Source organism: Procambarus clarkii, chromosome 48 (genome assembly GCF_040958095.1).
Source record: "Procambarus clarkii isolate CNS0578487 chromosome 48, FALCON_Pclarkii_2.0, whole genome shotgun sequence".
Lineage (NCBI taxonomy): Eukaryota > Metazoa > Arthropoda > Malacostraca > Decapoda > Cambaridae > Procambarus > Procambarus clarkii.
Window position 1 is genome coordinate 22,203,802 of NC_091197.1, and position 22,228 is coordinate 22,226,029.

Consider the following 22,228-nt stretch of genomic DNA (forward strand, 5'->3'; position numbering starts at 1 on the left):
ACACTTTAGTGTCTCGCCCGTCGTCCGCCTTCAGCCAACGTCGTGTGACCGATTCCATGGTGGTATGGTAGCTGTTTTCAGCACACCAGTATCATTATGCCTTTTATTCATTGCATGTTTATTTTTGTATGAATGTCATATTAACTTTTTCACCTTTGCATTACATGATAGCCAAGTATTTTCAGGGGTATTTATGTTCATTAATATTTCAGTAAGTTGCTTTGATTACTTGATTTTCATTTATTTCCACCTGCGACTTACACACTGCAAGGCCAATAGCAGCATTTTTTTATTTGAGAGAGAGCCAGACCATCTTGGTTCAGTATAGCTGTGATACCACAATCCGTCACATAAATTTGGGGGCCTGTCCTAGGACAACCCGTTTTCGCCCTTGCTCAGTCAATATTGGCTTATTTAATAAGTGCATATGTTGTGACGCTGAACCCCGGTTCATTCCGAACACAGCGATTACACAACACATAACACCTTGCCTCGGCAACCGTTACTACCACCTATACTCCTACACACACACCAGACCCTTGAGGCGTACCACTCGGTTTGTACTGGAACAGTCTCCGTGGTGTAGTGGTAAGACACTCGCCTGGCGTTCCGCGAGCGCTATGTCATGGGTTCGTATCCTGGCCGGGGAGGATTTACTGGGCGCAATTCCTTAACTGTAGCCTCTGTTTAACGCAAGAGTAAAATGTGTACTTGGATGAAAAAACGATTCTTCGCGGCAGGGGATCGTATTCCAGGGACCATAGGATTAAGGACTTGCCCGAAACGCTACGCGTACTAGTGGCTGTACAAGAATGTAACAACTCTTGTATATATCTCAAAAAAAAAAAAAAAAAAAACACAATGAGTGAACATATGGAAGGTATTTAAAGGCCGTCGGGTTTTGTCACTTAATTACAAAGAATAGACTCTGACAAATAATAACATATTAACATACTCTATTAGGTCAATACACTTCAAATACCCATAGACCACTTGACCTCCGCGATCACCACCCACACTCGTAACTTCCGCCTAAGTCCCTAATACGGAATGATTACTACAACGCTCCACACCCGGTTAGTCTTTAATTAAATACTCACATCCTGCAGACTTAACTTCGTCACTAAGATCATATCAGGTTCTCGCATAGCTGTCTGCTACACTTCCCTGCTGCCACAAACGGAGATCCAGAGGACTTCTCAGCTCAACTCCCACAATCAGACTGACTCCAGTCAGCCATCCACTTTCACCATTTCACCCCGCCTCTCAAGGAAGGTATAATCCGATTAACCTTATCCCTAGAAGTGGTAATCTTGTTCCTAGAAGCCTGACGAAGAATAATTCCTCTTTCCAGGAATTATTAATTTGGCTAAACAGCTTCGGTCTTAATCCATTGACCTTTCTTAGATATGTGATCCATAGGCTGTCTACTTAACATGTACTTCCAATCATTATTCGTTAAGTGTTGTAGTAATGATCCTCTAGCTAATAATCCCTACTAACTTATGGATTACAACAATGTGACATACTAATTGATTGTGAATATTTTAGTTTACCTTGAAAAGCTTCATAGAAAACGCCGACCTCGCCTAACCTTCTTAGTATGTTAAGATAAGCATCTTATTGCTTCATATTTACAATTATTACTTAACCTATCCATGGTATAGGTTAAGTAATAATTGTAATTAAGAAGCAATAAGATGCTTATCTTGACATACTAGGGTGGTTAGGCGAGGTCGGCGTTTTCTATGAAGCTTTTAAAGGTAAACAAAAATATTCACAATAAATTAGTATGTCACATATGCACTTATTAAATAAGCCAATATTGACTAAGCAAGTGCGAGAACGGGTTGCCTAGGAGCTGGTCTGAGCTGTTCCTAGTACTCTTGCTTTGTTTAGTGGTTATACTTGGCTTTTATACTTTGCATTTTTTCAGAATTCATTTTGAGATTTACGTACTCGTAACTGAACACATCTACTTTACAGGTGTAGCAATTTGTGATCTGTTTATTAGATTGACTTTGATTACGTGATTTATGCGCAGATTCATGCTCGTAATGGTTAGTCTTCTAAGCTATTGCTATATATTTTTGTCTATATTGATTTTGTCCCAACAGAGGACTCACTCAGGCAGATCACCTCCTCGGGTACTTGTCTGGTACTGTGATTTGTCTTCGAAATATTATGTTCTACTTTGTATTACGAACTTAGGAGGAAGTATTGGGCTAGAGATCCTTTCGCATCCAGAACTGTTATACATTCGGAACGTGTATAGCCGTTCTCGTAACAGTGGTGACACTCCCTGCACTCCTAAGCCTTCGTTTAAAGTTCATGATTAACTGCTCAGGTTTACTATTCTTTTACAGAGCACAAGGAACGGTAACTCTACAGTTATGTAACTGTTATGTTACGTTATGGAACTCTGCAACTCAAACGTAATGCGAGTTGGCATCACCTTACGCTTGAAACAAGGTAGATCAGACACCGCGCTCGAGTTCCGGCGCCAGGAGTTAGAACTTGAAAGTACCCACCTCTCTCAGCGCCGTGAAGCACAGCCAACTTACCGGTATGTTTTAAGCCTACAGATTGTATTAAAATGATGCCACCTTTTATACAGGCAGAAGTAGATTAATTTTTTCATTAAAGGCCTTGGCCACCCAGTTACAATGGCCTAGGAATCAATGGTCTATGCTTCTCAGGTCACACCTTACAGGAAGAGCTGCCTTAACCCTCGGTACTCTTGCAAACGAGACTAACTACGATAAGAACATAAGAACATAAGAACAAAGGTAACTGCAGAAGGCCTATTGGCCCATACGAGGCAGCTCCTATTCTATAACCACCCAATCCCACTCATATACTTGTCCATCCCACGCTTGAAACAATCGAGGGACCCCACCTCCACCACGTTACGCGGCAATTGGTTCCACAAATCAACAACCCTGTTACTGAACCAGTATTTACCCAAGTCTTTCCTAAATCTAGACTTATCCAATTTATACCCATTGTTTCGTGTTCTGTCTTGTGTTGATATTTTTAATACCCTATTAATATCCCCCCTGTTATGTCTATTCATCCACTTGTAAACCTCTATCATGTCACCCCTAACTCTTCGCCTTTCCAGTGAATGCAACTTAAGCTTTGTTAATCTTTCTTCATATGAAAGATTTCTAATTTGGTGAATTAACTTTGTCATCCTACGTTGGACACGTTTAAGTAAATTTATATCCATTCTATAATACAACGACCAAAACTGAACTGCATAATCTAAATGGGGCCTAACCAGAGCAAGATATAGCTTAAGAACCACACCAGGTGTCTTGTTACTACCGCTTCGATTAATAAATCCCAGTGTCCTATTCGCCTTATTACGAACATTCATGTATTGATCCTTTTGTTTTAAATTCTTACTAATCATAACTCCCAGATCCCTTTCGCAATCTCAACACCATCTAGCTCGTATCTTGTAACTCTATCATCATTACCTAGCCTCAGAACTTTACATTTATCAGCATTAAACTGCATTTGCCAATCATTTGACCATTTCAAAACCCTATCTAGATCAACTTGAAGTGATAGTGAGTCCTCCTCCGAATTAATTTCCCTACCGATTTTCGTATCATCGGCAAATTTGCAAATGTTGCTACTCGAACCTGAATCTAAATCATTTATATATATATTATAAACAGAGGTCCCAGGACAGAGCCCTGAGGTACTCCACTAACATTATCCCACTCTGACTTAACCCCATTTATACTAACTGTTTCCTTTGGAATAGCCATGCCCTAATCCAAGTTAATATAGCACCCCAAATACCATGAGCTTCTATTTTTTTAATTAGTCTTTCATGTGGCACTGTATCAAAAGCTTTGCTAAAGTCAAGGTACACATCACAATCCTTACCACTATCAACTGCCTCAACTATGCTGGAATAAAAAGTTAGCAAATTTTTAAACATGAACGGCCATTTGTAAAACCATGTTGCGACTCATTTATTAATTTGTTTTTCAAGATGGAGACGAATTGTATTTGCAATTATTGATTCGAGTAACTTTCCCACAATAGACGTTAGGCTAATAGTTTGACGCAAGTGATCTATCTTCTTTCTTAAAAATTGGTACCACATTAGCTACCTTCCATGACTCTGGCACTCTGCCTGACTCTATTGATTTATTAAATATGGTAGACAGTGGCTCGGAAAGCTCCTCTTTGCATTCTTTAAGCACCCTGGCAAACACTTCATCCGGCCCTGGGGATTTTAGTTTTAGTTTTTCTAATTGTTTAATTACATCCTCCCTGGTAACTGCTAAACTAGTCAACCTGTCCTCATCCCCACCCACATAAACTTGTTCGGCTGAAGGCATATTGTTAAGTTCTTCTTTAGTAAATACAGATATAAAATATTTGTTAAAAATACTACTCGTCTCCTTGTCATTATCCGTTATTTGACCTGTCTCGGATTTTAATGGACCTATCCTTTCCCTAGTCTTAGTTCGATACAACTGAAAAAACCCTTTAGGATTTGTCTTTGCTTGCTCTGCTATGCGAACTTCATAGTTTCTTTTTGCTTTCCTAATATCTTTTTTAACATTTCTAACCAGTTGTATGAATTCCTGTTCTAACCTGACTTCCCCATTCTTAATCCTTTTGTACCAAGCTCTCTTTTTACCTATAAGGTTCTTTAAATTATTTGTTATCCACTTTGGGTCATTAGTATTCGACCTATTCAATTTGTATGGTATACTATGTTCCTGTGCTTTGTTTAGAATATTCTTAAATAAGTTATATATTAAATCCACATCGAAATCCCCTTTTACGTCACCTATCGCTGGGTTCATGTCTCGCTCTAAGACCGGCCCACACCCCGTACCCAAGAGTTTCCAATCTATTTGACCCAAAAAATTTCTTAGGCTATTAAAATCAGCTTTTCGAAAATCTGGCACTTTAACAGAATTTTCTCCTACAGGTCTATTCCATTTTATGCTAAATCTGATTACTTTGTGATCACTGTTCCCTAGCTCACTCCCTATTTCGATGTCATAAATTTGTGTTTCCCTGTTAGTTAACACTAAATCTAAAATATTGTTTTCCCGCGTTGGTTCCTTAATGTGTTGCGTAAGAAAGCAATCGTCAATTAATTCTAGAAAATCTTCTGCTTCACTATTCCCTGTTTTGTTCACCCAGTTTATTCCACTAAAATTAAAGTCACCCATGACATAAATACTGTTAGATCTAGATGCTGTAGATATTTCATTCCATAGATGCTTTGCTTCCATTCTGTCTAAATTTGGTGGCCTATATATAACTCCTATTATAATGTTATTTGCTTTTTCGTTTAATTCTATCCAAATAGTTTCTGTGTGTGGCTCAGTTTTGATTCCCTCTTTGAGACTACATTTCAAATTGTCCCTAACATATATGGCTACTCCCCCTCCTCGTCTAATATATCTATCTGTGTGAAAGTTTAAATCCATTTATCTGATATTCAGCTAATAGTTCTCTATTTTCTACGTTCATCCACGTTTCGGTAAGTGCAATAATATCTCTTTTTTTTTTCTGTGCAGACAAGAGCGTTTAATTCATTAATTTTATTTCTTAGACTTCTACTGTTAGTGTAATATATCCTAAGTGAATTGTTATTTTGAGGCCCTTTTCTTTCCCTGATCATTTTGCCAATTCTTTTCTCCCACGAACACGTACTTTTATTACCTCCTTCCTCCAAATAAATTCCCATACCACTATCTACTAACAGTTTAAACCCAAACAAACACCTCTAACCACTGGTTCCAACGAGTTCGCAACAGCAACAACCCCAGCCCTCGATAGATGCACCCCATCACGAGCATACATTTCATTTCTTCCATAGAAGCGTTCCCAGTTGTCTAAGAAAGATATTGCATTTGATTTGCAATATCTTTCCAGCCGGCAATTGACACAAAGTTCCCTCGACATCCATTCATTTCCCACTCCCTTTCTTGGAAGAATGCCACATATGATCGGGATTCCTCCCTTGCTCCTAACTAATTCAATGGCTGTCCTAAATCTCTATTAGTTCCTCACTCCTAACTCGCCCAACATCATTACCCCCTGCACTAATACAAATAATGGGTTTGTTCCCATTTCCCGTCATAATATCATTCATGTTTTCAACAATATCACCAATTCCAGCTCCCGGATAGCAAACCCTTAATCTGTTTCCCCTATCTCTGGCACAAAACGTTCTGTCTAAATACCTCGCCTGGGAATCTCCCACAACCAAAATTCGCTTTGGTACCGCCCTAACTTTCTGAGCAGCCTGAGGGGCCTGCGCTCCGCCGTTCCTCGCTGCAGGTGCACTACAGCACTCGTCCTCCAACACGGCAAATGAATTTGCCGTCCTTAGGGCGTCTGTAGGCGGCCTTGTCAAGGTCTTCTTAAGACCCCTGTCTTTCACTACTCTCCACGATGAGGTCTCGTCAACACTGGTCTCCTCCTTCGTTTCCTCTCGAAGTCTCAGCCGTCGTACCTCTTCCCGCAGGGAATCCATCTCTGCTCTGAGCTCCAACCAAACTCACCAAATCATTAACTAATCCTTCCATTATTGCAATAATATTTCTCCAGAGCTCTAGCTAACACAACCTCTCACTGTGGTTGTTCTCAAGCAAGCGGTCCTTGACGCCAATCTACTTTCCACTGAGGGCTACCGACGACGCTTCAGGCACTATATAAAAACTCAGGCTCAAACCTACGTGGAGTATGTGCAGACCAAAACCAGGTATTTTTTAAAATGGTTAGAATCGGCTCCGGTGACCACATTTCAAGAACTTGTTAATTTAATATTAATGGAAGAGTTTACCCGCAGAGTACCAAACCCCATACACCTGTATCTTGCAGATAAGAGACGAACCTCAGTAAATGTGCACAGTTAGCTGATGCTTACATTTTAACTCATAAATCTTATGACTCGGGTTACAGTAAACCATCTTGGTCCAGTCAAGCTTCACCTAAAGTCGTAAACACTAACTATGCACTTTACTGTCGTTACTGTAGAACATACGGACACCTCATTGACCAGTGTCCAAATCCTAAGTGCAAATCCACTAGTACGGTTTCACCTAAGCCAAAGCATCCACCCAGTAAGCCTACCAAGCCTGCCTTACATGTAAATGTTCCTGTTAGTGATCTTGCTTTATTTAAGACATGTGTATCCAGGAATTGTCAGCCAATGGTGAAGATTTCGAGGGTAAGAGCCCAATACGCATCTTGAGGGACACAACTTCGCTGCAGTCTATTCTACTAAAAGTCGCTGCCCCTCAAGTCACCTACGCTGGAGAAACCGTCCTGATCACTGACCTCACTGCAACTACACCATACCCACTCGCCACAGTCTACCTGGAGTGTCCATTCATTCGTGGAAAGGTCCAAGTTGCTATTCGGGAAAAACCTTTCCCCATGCCATGAACTAAACTTCTCCTGGGCAACGACTTGGCCAACCAGCAAGACTTCACTAATTTGATCTGCGACAAACCCCAGGTATGTGACTCCGCCACGGAAGAAGATCCCGTTATGACTTTTGCAGCAGAAGAGGAGGTAACCGTGATAGAAGAATCGGCAGACTTCTCCCAACCTGTTCTAGTGACTACACGTGCTAAAGCCGCTCAACCACAAAGTAGCAGCAGCTGTCCCTCAAAACGTGAGGGGCCTCCATCCTAATCTCAACCAGTTGGAGTTCCGTAAGTTACAAAAAAGATTTGTCACTAACCCCTCTTTTCTATAAAGTACAGATAAAGACCGATGCCATTTCCAGGATTTTATTAGACGCTAATAAATTATTGTATCATAGATACAGACCCAGTAAGCTTAAGGCAGAGGATGATTGGGCTGACGTGAATCAACTAGTGGATCAAACATCATTAAGAAAAGATATCATATCTTTAGCTCAAGGCCCAATGTCTCTGTGATCCATAAAACTTATAATGCCCTTCTACAAGACTATTTTTGGCCAGGCATGGCACGAGATGTCAAGATCTGTTACCAATTGTCATACCTGCCAAATGGCGGGAAAACCAAATGTAGGTATTCCCAAGGCATCACTTATCCCTATTTATGTGACCCTTTTGACCCTTTTACCATGTTAGTAATTGACTGCGTTGGGCCCTTACCAAAAACCCATGCTGGCAACATGTACATCATCATTGTCCTTCAACCAGGTTCCCAATAGCAGTTCCCCTTAAGAATATTATGACTGCTACAGTTGTCAAGCATCTGTTGAAGATCTTCACTCAGTATGGTTTCCCAAAGGAGATACAAAGTGACTGAACTAATTTCACCAGTGAGTTGTTTAAACTATAGGAATTTAACATCACCCAAGTATTGTCTATTCCATATCGTCCTGCTTCACAGGGATCTCTAGAACGTAGCCATCAAACCATTAAGAGTTTGTTAAAGAAATTTTGTATTGATACCGAGAAGGATTGGGATAAGCAATTAGATCTCCTTATGTGTATTTTCAGAAGTCTTCCTAATAAGTCCCTTGGAATATTTCCGTATGACATGCTCTACGGTCGTAAGTGCCGTGGTCCCTTAAAGCTTTTAAAGATTCCTTGACGTCGACCACCTTCAGTGATTGCCTTGATGTGCCTCAGTGTCTTAAAAACTTGAGACATAAACTTGGACAATTACACAAGTTTGCTAGTGCTAATTTACTGACCTCCCAACATAAGATGAAAGCACACTTTGACAAGAACACTAAAGAAAGTTTAATGTAGGAGACTTCGTTCTAGCCTATTTTTCTATCCCAGCCTCTCAATTTAAGTTAATTTTCAGGACCTTATCGCATCAAAGAATGCAAGAACTACATTCTAGAGACTCTGGACCGGCGTCGCAAGACACAACTGTCACGTCAACCTGCTCAAGAGTTATAAATGTAATCTGCCACCAGTGTTATTATCTGTATCTGCTTTTACCAAGAGGTATCCCAACAGTGATACATACCATGCTACCTCTCCTACCGATGGTAAAAATACCATAGAGACCATGAAGTCTAACAGTGAGATTTCAAAAGATCTTCCCAAATACCTAGAACTACTCTAATAATAGTGCTCCTTTAATTAAATTACTATCTATACATAAACTGTTTCAAGACACCACAGGTATGTAATTTAGTGCAACATGATGTCCAGCTGCTTCCTGATACGATGCCCATCCGTCAACCTTACTACTGCATCACTATGCACCCCCTCCCCGCTCAGCTCGTTGTCGCCGTGTGGGGGCTTAGGTGGGCGGCTGCCGGAGTGTGATGCTCCTTGGGACAGTCCTCTGTCCTTTTCTAGCCTTGTGCTCCTGCTGCCGTCCTCTCCAATTCTGCTGGGCATCTTTTCCTTTTCCTTCTGTTTCGTTTTTCTCCCCCCTCTTCTCCTATCTGCTTGCCGTTTCCTGCCGACCTTTTGCTCGTTCTGGTTCTTCCCTTGGACTTCTTCTATTTTGACACCCGGGTGCTTGAGGAGGCATACTCTTGCACCCGTAGAACTGCAGTACCCGACGTCGAGAGCGAGGGGAACCTTTTATTGTCAATCCCCATTTCGTCACTGAACCCGATCTCGACGGACTGTCGGTTTCTTAAGGTGGCGTTTGTGGGGCGTATACTCACGACGCACCCCTAGGAGGCCCCGGCAAGATCGGCGATAGCTTCTTGTTGGGTGTCCTGCCTCTAATTGTGGCTCCGTGGTGGGTGTGGGGGCACATTCGTGAATGAATTCTTCTTTTCGTCATGATGATAAACCCTGTTTCGGCTGCTTTTGGTTTACCTTCTCAGGCTCGTGGGGTGGGCGACCAAGCCCCCGGGTCGGTCCGTATTGGAAGACCGGGCTCTGTAGCCTCCGCTGCATTGGGCCCCGACCTTGCTCCTCTTTTGGCCTCTCTGACTCCTCCCCTCCCTCCTCTGTGGTTGGGTCGAGCCCCAAGCCCCCAGTGGTGACTACCTCGTCCCCTGGCGCGGCTCCTTCTCTAGTTGTAACTACTGCGCCTTTTAACCCCTCTCTCTCTGGGGGTTCTCACCGCCGTCCTCGTCACGGCCGCCCTCGCTCGATTCCTTCCAGTTCTGCTACCTATCAAGCCTTGTTTGGTCCCGCTTCGTGGGCCAAATATTTTGATCTCCTCCCTCTTGATTCTGCGCCTCCTGACGATTTCTCCCTCCATCGACATCTCGTTGATTCCGTGGATGCCTCCATTACTTTCAACCCCACTCGTCTCGGTACACGTGTCGTTGCTGCTCCTTCTCAGGATGCTGCTTCCCGCTTGGCTGCCTTATCCTGCCTTGGCGAGAACCCTGTTCGGGTCTCGAAGAACGCTCAGTTGAATGCCAGTGTTAGCACTATTTTGCTCCCGCCCCATGTTGCGACCGGTGTTCGGGATCTGCGCGACTGCCACGACGATATTAAACATATCCTTGCTGCCCAGGGCCATTCTATTCTCCAGGTGGACACGTTTACTCGTCCCCCTCGTGGTAGTCGTCGTCAACCCCTCCGGGTTGTGAAGATTACCTTTGATGGTAGGACCCTTCCACCCTCGGTCATTCTTGCTGGTGCCAGGTGCTCTGTCCAGGAGTACATTCCTTCTCCTCGGCTCTGCAACAAGTGCTGGAGGTTTGGGCATGGTGCCCTCCGCTGCTCCGGGACTGTCTCTCTCTGTCCTTTGTGTGGTGGCGAAGGTCACTCTAAGTCGGAGTGCACTTCTCCCCAGGCTCGTTGCCTCAACTGCGGTGAGGCCCATCCTACCTTCTCCCGTGCGTGTGTCCATTACAAGCTTGAGGCAGCCGTCCTCAACTTGAAGCACTGGGAGCGTTTATCTTTTCCTGAGGCGAGACGCCAGGTTCGCCGGCTCCCGCCATATGCTAATATCTCTTATGCTCGCGTGTTGTGCTCTTCCTCTCCTCGTCCTTCCCGCCTTCCTCAGACTCGCAACCGTTTCCGGGCTTTGGACCCTGATGTGCCCACTGCCCCCTCCTTTGTTCCTTCGGGTTCTCTCCCGAAGGATCCTCCTCCTGGTCCTCTGTCTGGGGTTCCCCTTCCTTCTACCCGGTCTGTCGTGTCTCCTGTGTCTTCTTCCTCGTCCCCCTCCGATCCTCCTTCCCATCCTCTTCCTCCATCTATCGGCTCTCCCCACCGCCTGTCTGCGGGCTGATGTCCATCGCTCTCCTAACGGCCGTCGTGTGTGCTCTCGTTCGGCTTCTCCTGTTGAGACACTGGAATCCGTTGCCCGGTACGTAGTTGCTGGGACACCGGTCTCTTTAAGTCAGAAGCGTAAGCCTGGCTCCTCTCCTTCCTCTTCCCCGGCGGGTAAGAAGGTTTCGCTTTCTTCCTCAGCTCCTACTTCTGGCTCTGTTGCACCTTCCCCTCCCGTTTCAGTGCTTACGCCCCCTGTTCCTGCTATGGAGGTTTCTTTGGCCCCTGCTTCCCTTTCGGTTGCTGCTCTTGCTGAGGTGCGCTCCCCTCTTTCTACTCCCCCTCTTCCTGCTGCTGTCCTTGACTGCTCCTCTCCGTTGTCTCCTCCTCTTCCTCCTCCTCTGGACCCCGCCCGCCCTCCTCTAATCTGTTCTCCTGTTTCCTTCCCTCCGTCTTTGCTCAGTTTACCCATGCCCCCTAACCCTGACTTTGCTGACCCTGATCCCGACCCTGATATTCTTTAACGTGCTCTGTTGCTCTTTCGCCTTTGTTTCTTCCTTGTTCTCTGTTTTTGTCCTTTCTCTTCTCGTCGTTGTCCATTCTTCAATGGAACGTTCGAGGTTATTACGCCAATTTCCTCGAACTCCAACTTCTGATTTCGCGGTTTTCGCCCCTTTGTGTCTGTCTCCAGGAGCCAATGCTTGGTGCTCGTCCTGGTCGTTTTCGTGGCTATTCCTTTCTCTCCCCCCCCCCCAGCCTTTGCTGGGGCTTCTAATTCTTCTGCTCTCTTGATTCGTGCTGATGTTCCCTTTGTTCCTTTGCTTTTTCCTTCGCCTCTCCATTGTTCTGCTGCTCGTATCTTTGTGGGGAAATGGTACACAGTTTGTTCCATTTATCTCCCCCCGAGTGTCCCGCTCTCTCTTCCTGATTTGAAACACCTCCTAGACTCCTTGCCGGAGCCTGTGCTCCTGCTGGGTGACTTCAATTGTCGTCATTCTCTTTGGGGTGACGTTCTGACGAATACCCGGGGTCGCCTCCTTGAGCCGTTTCTCCTCTCTTCTTCCCTGTCTCTTCTGAATACTGGCGGGCCCACTCATTTGGACTCTCGGACTCGCACCCTTTCTTGTCTTGATCTTTCTCTCTGCTCTTCTTCTCTTTACTTAGATTTCACGTGGCAGGTTCTTGATGACCTCCATGGAAGTGATCATTTCCCCATCCTTGTTTCCTTTTTCTCTTTTCGCCCTTCCCTCTCTTTCCCTAGGTGGCAGTTTGCTAAGGCAGACTGGACCCTATTTACCCTCAGTGCTGCTCTCTGACCTCTCCCTTCTGCCTCTCTCTCGCGCTCTCCTCCTTTTTCATGACACTGTCTTCAACGCTGCCCTCCGCTCTATTCCTCGCTCTTCCTCTCGGGGTCCACGGAAGTGCGTTCCCTGGTGGAATGCGGACTGTGCTCGGGCTGTCCGCTGTAAGCGTGCAGCCTGGAAGAGGCACCGCCGTAGGCAGACGACCGATTCTTTTCTTTTCTTTCGGAAAGCGAGTGCGGTGGCCCGTAGGGCCATCCGTACGGCTAAACGTGAATGTTGGGCATCTTATGTCTCAACAATTACGTCCGAAACCCCTCTGGCCCAGATCTGGAAGCGTATCCGCAAGATAGCGGGTAAGTTCGTTCCTGATGTTTCACCGGTTCCTTCACCTCCATGATACTCTTGTGGCGGACCCGTTGCAGGTCGCTTCCGAACTGGGTTCCCACTTTTCTTCTGTTAGCTCTGGTCTTCATCTTCCCCAATCTTTCCTTCTTCGTAAACCTGTCCTTGAGTCTCGTCCTTTAGATTTCTGCACTCATCTTCAGCTTCCCTATAATGATCCCTTCTCTCTCTCTGAACTTCGTTCTGCCCTGGCCCTTTGCGGTTCTACGGCGGCAGGCTCCGAAGGTATTCATTGAGATGCTTCGCCATCTCCCTCCGTGCACATCTCAGTATTTACCGAGTCTGTATAATAGGATCTGGGAGTACGTCGTCAGTCCCTGAGGGCTGGCTCGATGCCGTTGTCCTCCCTGTTCGCAAACCAGGGTCTCGGGGTACTTCCCCTCAAGGACTTTCGCCCTATTGCTCTCACAAGTTGTGTCTGCAAACTCTTTGAACGTATGGTGAACGTTCGTCTGATGTGGTTCCTGGAACACCATCACCTCCTCTCCCCTTCTCAATTTGGTTTCCGCAAGTGCCGCAGCACGACAGATGTCCTGGTGAACTTGGAGGTCTATATTCGTACTGCTTTTGCTGCGAAGACCTCCGTTGTTGCCGTCCTTTTTGACCTGGAAAAGGCTTATGACACCACTTGGCGGTATCATATTCTATCTCAACTTCATTCTTTTGGTCTTTGTGGTCGTCTCCCTCTCTTTCTCCGCAGCTTCCTCTCTCGTCGTTCCTTTCGGGTGCGCCTTGGTACCGCTCTCTCTGCCTCTTTTCAGCAATACGAAGGTGTGCCCCAGGGTAGTGTTCTGAGCACTACTCTTTTTCTGGTTGCCCTCAATGGTCTTCTTTCCTCTCTTCCTTCAGGTGTCTTCTCCGCTCTCTATGTCGATGATCTTACCCTTTGCTGTCAGGGTGATGATCCGCCTCTCCTTCAGCGCCGGCTTCAACTTGCAATTGATGCCGTGTCGTCTTGGGCCACCGATCATGGCTTCAAGTTCTCTACTTCTAAGACATGTGCCATGACTTTTACGCGGAAACGGGTCGTTCTTCGTCCCTCTTTGTCACTTTATGGTCATCCCCTTGAGTACAAAGATTCCGCGAAGCTTTTGGGGTTATTCCTTGATACTCGTTTGTCTTGGTCTCCCTATATCTCTTATCTCCGTGTTGAGTGCTCTAAGGCCCTTACCCTCCTTCGGGTCTTGTCCCATACTTCTTGGGGGGCAGATAGGCGCACTCTCCTTGCTTTACATTCCTCTATCGTCCTGTCTAATCTCGATTATGGTTGCCCTGCTTACTCGTCTGCTTCTCCTTCTACTCTTCGCCGTCTTGATGCTTTGCACCATACTGGGTTGCGCCTCAGTTCTGGTGCCTTTTGTTCGACTCCCGTCCTTAGCTTGTATGTTGACACTGGCTTCCTGTCTCTCCAAGACCGCCGTGATCGCTACTGTCTTCGCTATCTTGCGCGGTCCTTACAACATCCTTCCTCTCGCCTCTGTCGTGCTTTAACTTTTACCCCTCCTGCAGTTCCTGTTCCTCTTCACCACCTCCCTCTTTCTGTCCAGTTATCTCGCCTACAGGACTCTCTTTCCGTTCGTATTTCTAATATTTCTCCTCGTGTTGTTCCTTCTTTGCCCCCGTGGAGAGTCCCTCTTCCGTGGTTTTGTACATCCTTGACCCGTATCACTAAAGCTTTTACCATTCCTACGGTTCTAAAACGCCTTTTCCTCGAGCACTTTTCTTCTCACTCCCGCTCTGTTTCTGTCTTCACCGATGGGTCTAAGTCTGCGGACGGTGTTGGCTACTGTTGTTTTCCTGATCGCACTTGTGTGTCGCTTACCTCCGGAGACTAGCATCTTTATAGCGGAGCTTTATGCTATTCTCTATGCTCTTCGTCTCCTGCTTTCTCGTTGTCAGTCTTCCTTTGTAGTTGTTGTTGACTCTCAGTAGTGCCCTCATGGCTCTCGGGTCCTTTAATCCGGTTCATCCGGTAGTTGTCGAGATCCAGCATTGGCTGTTTCTTGTTCAGAGTAAATTTAAGTCGGTTGAGTTTTGTTGGGTTCCCTGCCATATTGGTGTCTTTCAATGAGCGTGCGGATGCTGCTGCCAAGGAAGCTGTCCGCTCTTGTCCCATCTCTTGTAAAGGTATTCCGTATTCCGACTTTTACCCGGTTATCCATTCCTCCGTCCTTATCCATTGGCAGACTTCTTGGTTGTCTGTTACTGGTAATAAACTACGTACTCTTAAATTTTGTGTTTCCTCGTGGCCGTCCTCCTTCCACCGTAACCGGCGGTGGGAAACGGCTCTGGCAAGGTTGCGTATTGGCCATACTCGCTTAACCCATGGTCACTTGATGGAGCGCCGCCCTGTTCCTTATTGTCCTATTTGCATTGTCCCTCTTACGGTCGTGCATGTCCTTCTTACTGGTCGTGCATGTCATTCTTGAATGTCCTGACTTCCAGGACGAGTGTGTGTCTTGCTTTCCGACCGCCCCTCGCGGTCACCTGTCCCTCAATAGAATTCTTGGTGACTCGGATACTTTTGATATTGTTCGCCTTATGCGTTTTTGTTCTCGTATTGGCATCCTTGGTGATATTTAGCGCCCTCTGATTATTTTGCGCATTTGATGGTGCTACATAGCCTTCCCGGTTTGGTGCCTTCTTTTGATAATTACTTACTATAGATTTATATCTAAATGGCTCAATTTTACTACAATCCAAGATAGTGTTTGAGTGTCCTTGTCCACACACATTACACTTACTTCGTCTAGATCCCTATACAAGCCGAACTGCCAGAGATACTTGTAGTCAAGTCTTGTTTGAGCTGTGACAACGTCTTTGTTACTTGGCCTATACACATGTTTTACTTAACACATTTCATTGTGATAAACAATGGATCTGCTAATTCCAGTTTGCACTGTTCTACTTTCTTCAAATTTATCCAGGAATTCTCGTCTAATGACACTTTTAAGGGACGTATCTGATAACTCAAGATTCCGTTCAACACTGTCTTTATTTACTGCAACCTTAGCAAGGGCGTCAACTTTATCATGTTCCTGCAGGCCAATATGAGAAGGAATCCACATTTTTATAGTCATCCTCTTGCTAAGTATGTTTATATATCTCTCTTGAGGTTATCTTGAGATGATTTCGGGGCTTTGTGTCCTCGCGGCCCAGTCCTCGACCAGGCCTCCACCCCCAGGAAGCAGCCCGTGACAGCTGACTAACACCCAGGTACCTTTTTTACTGCTAGGTAACAGGGGCATAGGGTGAAAGAAACTCTGCCCATTGTTTCTCGCCGGCGCCTGGGATCGAACCCGGGACCACAGGATCACAAGTCCAGTGTGCTGTCCGCTCGGCCTACCGGCTCCCTTCCCTCCTCCCGGCTCCCGGCTCCTCCCTCCCTTATATCTGACTTCTGACTATCTATATCTGACTTCTGAGACAAGCACGTTATTACTTGATCGTAAACTGTTTGCTAGTAGTGAGGAAAGGGAGTCGGAAATAATTAAGCTGTCTACTTCAGTGTTGTCAATAATTGCGAGTGCTACCAGTATTGCTACCAACTCAGCTTGCATTGTGGATACCCAGTTACTAATTCCTATATTCCTTTGAATTGTGCTGCCATCGGGCTGATGAGCAATAACAGCAATTCCTGCCCTCCCTGTAGCTGTAATGAGTGATCCGTCAGTGTATATGGTCTGTGCAATGTTATTTTCAGTTTGTATATTGTGAATGATTAGTGTTTATGGTGCTTAATTTAGCAGCAAGCTGAGCATGAGGGTTGTTTGTGATTAGTTTTTTGGTGGTGTATGCAGGCGTCAGGATGGAAGGAAGTGCTGTACTCTTTCATCTGTATATATATCGTGCAGTCCCATCATTTTAATATAAGTGGCTGTGCTTTGAATCCATATAGACTCGCTGGTTCCATTATGTATGTGTTCTAACAGTTCAACGGACACAATGCTGTTTTTGTTATCAAGCAGAAGCTTTAGTCTCATCATAAGATTGATTTCAAATATTCTATCTTGAATGTTAAGTATATTTAATTCTTTCCACATATTGAGAACTTTAATAGTTATAGGAAAGCCAAGTTTTATTCTGAGTGCTTCATTTTGCATTTTTTCCAGTTTATCAATACTTTTGCCATTTTGCAGGACTAAAGCTGGTGCATGATAGTCTATAAGAGACCGTATATATGCTAAGTACATCACTTTTGCTATTCTAATTTTAACACCGTATGCAGAGGAGTCACAATAGCGTGGCTGAAATATATTGACCAAGCTACACACTAGAAAGTGAAGGGACGACGACGTTTCGGTCTGTCGTGGACCATTCTTAACAATCGAATTGAGAATGGTCCAGGACGGACCGAAACGTCGTCGTCCCTTCACTTTCTAGTGTGTGGTTTGGTCAACATTAACACCGTATTTAGGGCTGTACCCCAATACAGTTCTGAGAGCCTTGAGTCTGTCTCTACATTGTTGATGTAACGTATTGACTGCAGTTGAGGTACAAGGGACAGACACACCAAGGTATTTAAAAGGAGACATAGTCTATTGGTATATTATCTATCATAAGTTTCGTGGTCCACTTTTGCGGTTGCAAATTTCTCTGTTAAATACCTTAGTTTTAGCAGCGTTGATTACAAGACCAAGGCTCTCACAAGCTGTATGTATACAATTTAAGATTGTTTGCATTTCGCGGTGGGTTTTAGTATGCACAAGGATGTCATCTGCATAGCTGATAGTGATGTTTGCCGGACTACTTGGGATTGATTTTAGTAAGGCTTTAATTAGAACATTAAACAAGGTAGGACTTAGTACTCTTCTTTGTGAGGTGCCAATTGCATTAATTTAGTTTCACTTTTGTAGCATTGGAACGGTGCATAGAACTTCCGGTTGATAAGATAGCCCTGTATCCATTGCAATAATTGTCCACCTATATCCATTCTTACTAATTCATACATACTCACTCCCCTATTAGCAATATCAAAGGCATTTTATATATTAAAAAATGTTGTGTACTTGTGCTTTTATCTCCATGAACAGTGAGAAAGGTTGTAATACAGTTGTGTACACTTTTACCATGTGTGAAACCATTGATATCAGGTGACATGTGCCTTTTAACTCTATACAATAATCTATTAAGCACTATTCTCTCAAAGGCAAGATTACTATCTCACTGTTACCATCTCACTGACCAGTTGCACATGCAACTGGTCAGTGAGATGGGACGAAAAGCATCAGATTGGCTAGGCTTTGGTACAGGTACAGTAAGACTGCTGGTCCATGAAACTGGCAACTAAACCCAGATGAGCCACAGAGACGTTAGAAATAATTTTTTCAGTGTCAGGGTAGTTAACAAATGGAATGCATTAAGCAGTGTTGTGGTGGAGACAGACTCCATACACAGTTTCAAATAGATATGATAGAGCCCAATAGGCTCAGGAATCTGTACACCAGTTGGTTGACAGTACAGAGGCGGGACCAAAAAGTCAGAGCTCAACCCAACTGCTCAACTCAAGTCAGAGCAGACGACTGATTCTTTTATTCTGTTTCGGAAGGCAAGTGTGGTGGCCCGTAGGACCATCCGTACTGCTAAACGTGAGAGTTGGAAATCTTATGTTTGCACCATTACGTCCGATACTCCTCTACCGCAGATCTGGAAGAAGATCCGCAAGATTGCGGGCAAGTTCGTTCCAGATGTCTCGCCGGTTCTTCACCTCCATGGGACTCTTGTGGCGGATCCAGTGAAGGTCGCGGCCGAACTGGGTTCCCACTTTTCTTCTGTTGGCTCTGGTTCTCATCTTCCTCCATCCTTCCTTCTTCGTAAACCTGTTCTTGAATATTATCCTTTAGATTTTCACACTCATCTCCGCCTTCCCTATAACGATCCTTTCTCTCTTTCTGAAGTTCAGTCTGCCCAGGCCCTCTGCGGATCTACGGCAGCGGGCTCGGATGACGTTCATTATGAGATGCTTCGCCATCTCCCTCCGTGCACGTTTCAGTATTTACTGAATCTGTATAACCAGGTCTAGGAGTCGTCGCCCGTCCCTGAGGACTGGCTCGATGCAGTTGTACTCCCTATTCGGAAACCAGGGTCTCTCGGTACGTCCCCTAAGGACTTCCACCCTATTGCTCTCACGAGTTGTGTTTGCAAGCTGTTTGAGCGTATGGTAAATGTCCGTCAAATGTGGTTCTTGGAACACCATCACAACCTCTCTCCTTCTCAATTTGATTTTAGCAAGTGCCGCAGCATGACTGATGTCCTGGTGAACTTGGAGGTCTATATTCGTACTGCTTTTGCTGCGAAGACCTCCGTTGTTGCTGTCCTTTTTGACCTGAAAAAGGCTTATGACACGACTTGGAGATACCATATTCTGTCCCAACTTCGTTCTTTTGGCCTTCGTGGTAATCTCCCTCTCTTCCTTCTAAGCTTTCTCTCTCTCGTCGTACCTTTCGAGTCGGGCTTGGTGCCACTCTCTCTGCCTCTTTTCGGCAGTATGAAGGTGTGCCCCAAGGTAGTGTTCTGAGTATGTACTACTTTTTCTGGTTGCCCTCAATGGTTTCCTTTCTTCCCTTCCTTCTGGCATCTTCTCCGCTCTTAATGTTGATGATCTTACTCTTTGCTGTCGAGGTGATGATTCGCTTCTCCTTCAACGGCAGCTTCAACTTGCGATTGATGCCGTGTATCTTGGGGCACTAATCATGGCTTCACGTTCTCTACTACTAAGACTTGTGCCATGACTTTTACTCGGAAGCGGGTCGTTCTTCGTCCCTCTGTCACTTTATGGTCATCCCCTTGAGTACAAAGATTCCACGAAGGTTTTGGGGTTATTCTTTGACACTCGTTTGTCTTAGTCGCCCTGTGTCTCTTACCTTCGTGTTGAATGCTCTAAGGCCCTTAACCTACTTAAAGTTTTGTCCCATACTTCTTGGGGAGCGAACCCCCTCCCCATCCAGCCCGTTGGCGCCGTGAGGGGCTTAGTGGACGGCTGCTGGAGTGTGATGCTCCGTGGGACAGTCCTCTGTCCTTTTCTGGCCTTGTGCGCCTGCTGCTGTCTTCTCTAATTGTGCCGGATCGCTTTTCCTTTTCCTTTTTTTGTTTTTCTCCCCCCTCTTCTCCTATCTGCTTGTCGTTTCCTGCCGACCTTTTGCTTGTTATGATTATTCCTTTAGACTTCTTCTATTTTGACGCCCGGGTGCTTGAGGAGGCATACTCTTGCACCCGTAGAACTGTAGTACCCGACGTCTCGAGCGAGGGGAACCTTTTATTGTCAATCCCCCTTTTGTCGCTGAACCCGATCTCGACGAACTGACGGTTCTTAACGTGTTGTTTGTGGGGCGTATACTCACGACGCACCCCTAGGGGGGCCCCGGCATGATCGGCAATAGCTTTCTGTTGGGTGTCCTGCCTTTAATTGTGGCTCCATGGTGGGTATGGGGGCACATGAATTTCTTTCTCTTCGTCTATATGTCGTTGAATGTTTCTGTTGTACCCTCTCAGGCTCGTGGGGTTGTGGGCGACCAAGCCCCCAAGTCGGCCTGTATTGGAAGACCGGGCTCTGTAGCCCCCGCTGCATTGGGCCCCGACCTTGCTCCTCCTTTGACCGTCTTGACTTCTTTCCCCAGCTCCCCTCTCTTCTCTGTGGTTGGGTCGAGCCTCAAGCCCCCATTGGTGACCACTTCGTCCCCCTGGTGCGGCTAAGTCTCTCGTTGTGACTACTGCGCCTTTTGACCCCTCTCTCTCTGGGGGTTCTCAACGCCGTCAGCGCCACGGCCGCACTCGCTCGTTTCCTTCCTGTACTGATGCGTATTAGGCCTTGTTTGGTCCTGCTTCGTGGGCCAAATACTTCGATCTCCTCCCTCTTGATTCTGAGCCTCCTGACGATTTCTCCCTCCATCGGCATCTCGTTGATTCCGTGGATGCATCTGTTACCTTCAACCGCACTCGTCTCGGTACACGTGTTGTTGCTGCTCCTTCTCAGGATGCAGCTTCCCGCTTGGATGCCTTATCCTGCCTTGGCGAGATCCCTGTTCGGGTCTCAAAGAACGCTCGGTTGAATGCCAGTGTTGGCACTATTCTCCTTCCGCCCCATGTTGCAACCGGTGTTCAGAATCTGCAGGACTGCCACGATGACATTCGGCATATCCTTGATGCCCAAGGTCATTCTGTCCTCCAGGTAGACTCGTTTACTCGTCCCCTTCGTGGTCATCGCCGTCAACCCCTTCGAGTTGTGAAGATCACCTTTGATGGTAGGACCCTTCCATCCTCCGTCATTCTTGCTGGTGCCAGGTGCTCTGTCCAGGAGTATATTCCTTCTCCTCGGCTTTGTAACAAGTGCTGGAGGTTTGGGCATGGTGCCCTCCACGGCTCTGAGACTCTCTCTGTCCTTAGAGTGACCTTCACCCCCACACAAAGTCGGAGTGCACTTCTCCCCAAGCTCGCTGCCTCAACTGCGGTGAGGCCCATCCTACCTTCTCTCTGCCTCTGTATCCCTTACAAGCTTGAGGCAGCCGTCCTCACCTTGAAGCACCGGGAGCGTTTATCTTTTCCCGAGGCGAGGCGCCAGGTTCGCCGACTCCCGCCTTATGCTAACGTCTCTTATGCTCGCGTGTTGCGCTCTTCCTCTCCTCGTCCTTCCCACCTTCCTCAGACCCACAACCGTTTCCGGGCCTTGGACCCTGATACGCCCACTGCCCCCTCCTGTTCCTTTGAGTTCTGTCCCGAAGGGTCCCCCTCCTGGTCCTCTGTCTGGGGTTCCCCTTCTTTCTACCCGGTCTGTCATGTCTCCTGTGTCTTCTTCCTCGTTTCCCTCCGATCCTCCTTCCCATCCTTCTCCTCCATCTCTTGACTCTCCCCACCGCCTGTCGGAGCAGGCGGATGTCCATCGCTCTCCTAACGGCCGTCGTGTGTGCTCTCGTTCAGCTTCTCCTGTTGCGACACTGGAATCCGTTGCCCGGTACGTAGTTGCTGGGACACCGGTCTCTCTGTCAGAAGCATAAGCCTGGCTCCTCTCCTTCCTCCTCCCCGGCGGGTAAGAAGGCTTCGTTTTCTTCCTCGGCCCCTACTACTGGCTCTATTGCTCCTTCCCCTCCCATTTCAGTGGTTGTGCCCCCTGTTCCTGCTATGGAGGTTTCTTTGGCCCCTGCTTCCCTCTCGGTTGCTGCCCTTGCTGAGGTGCGGTCCCCTCTTTCTACTTCCCCTCTTCCTGCTGCTGTCCTTGACTGCTCCTCTCCGTTGTCTTCTCCTCCTCCTCCGGACCCCGCCCGCCCACCTCTGGTCGGTTCTCCCGCTTCCTTCCCTCCGTCTTCTCAATTTACCCATGCCCCCTAACCCTGACTTTGCTGACCCTGATCCCGACCCTGATATTCTTTAACGTGCTCTGTTGCTCTT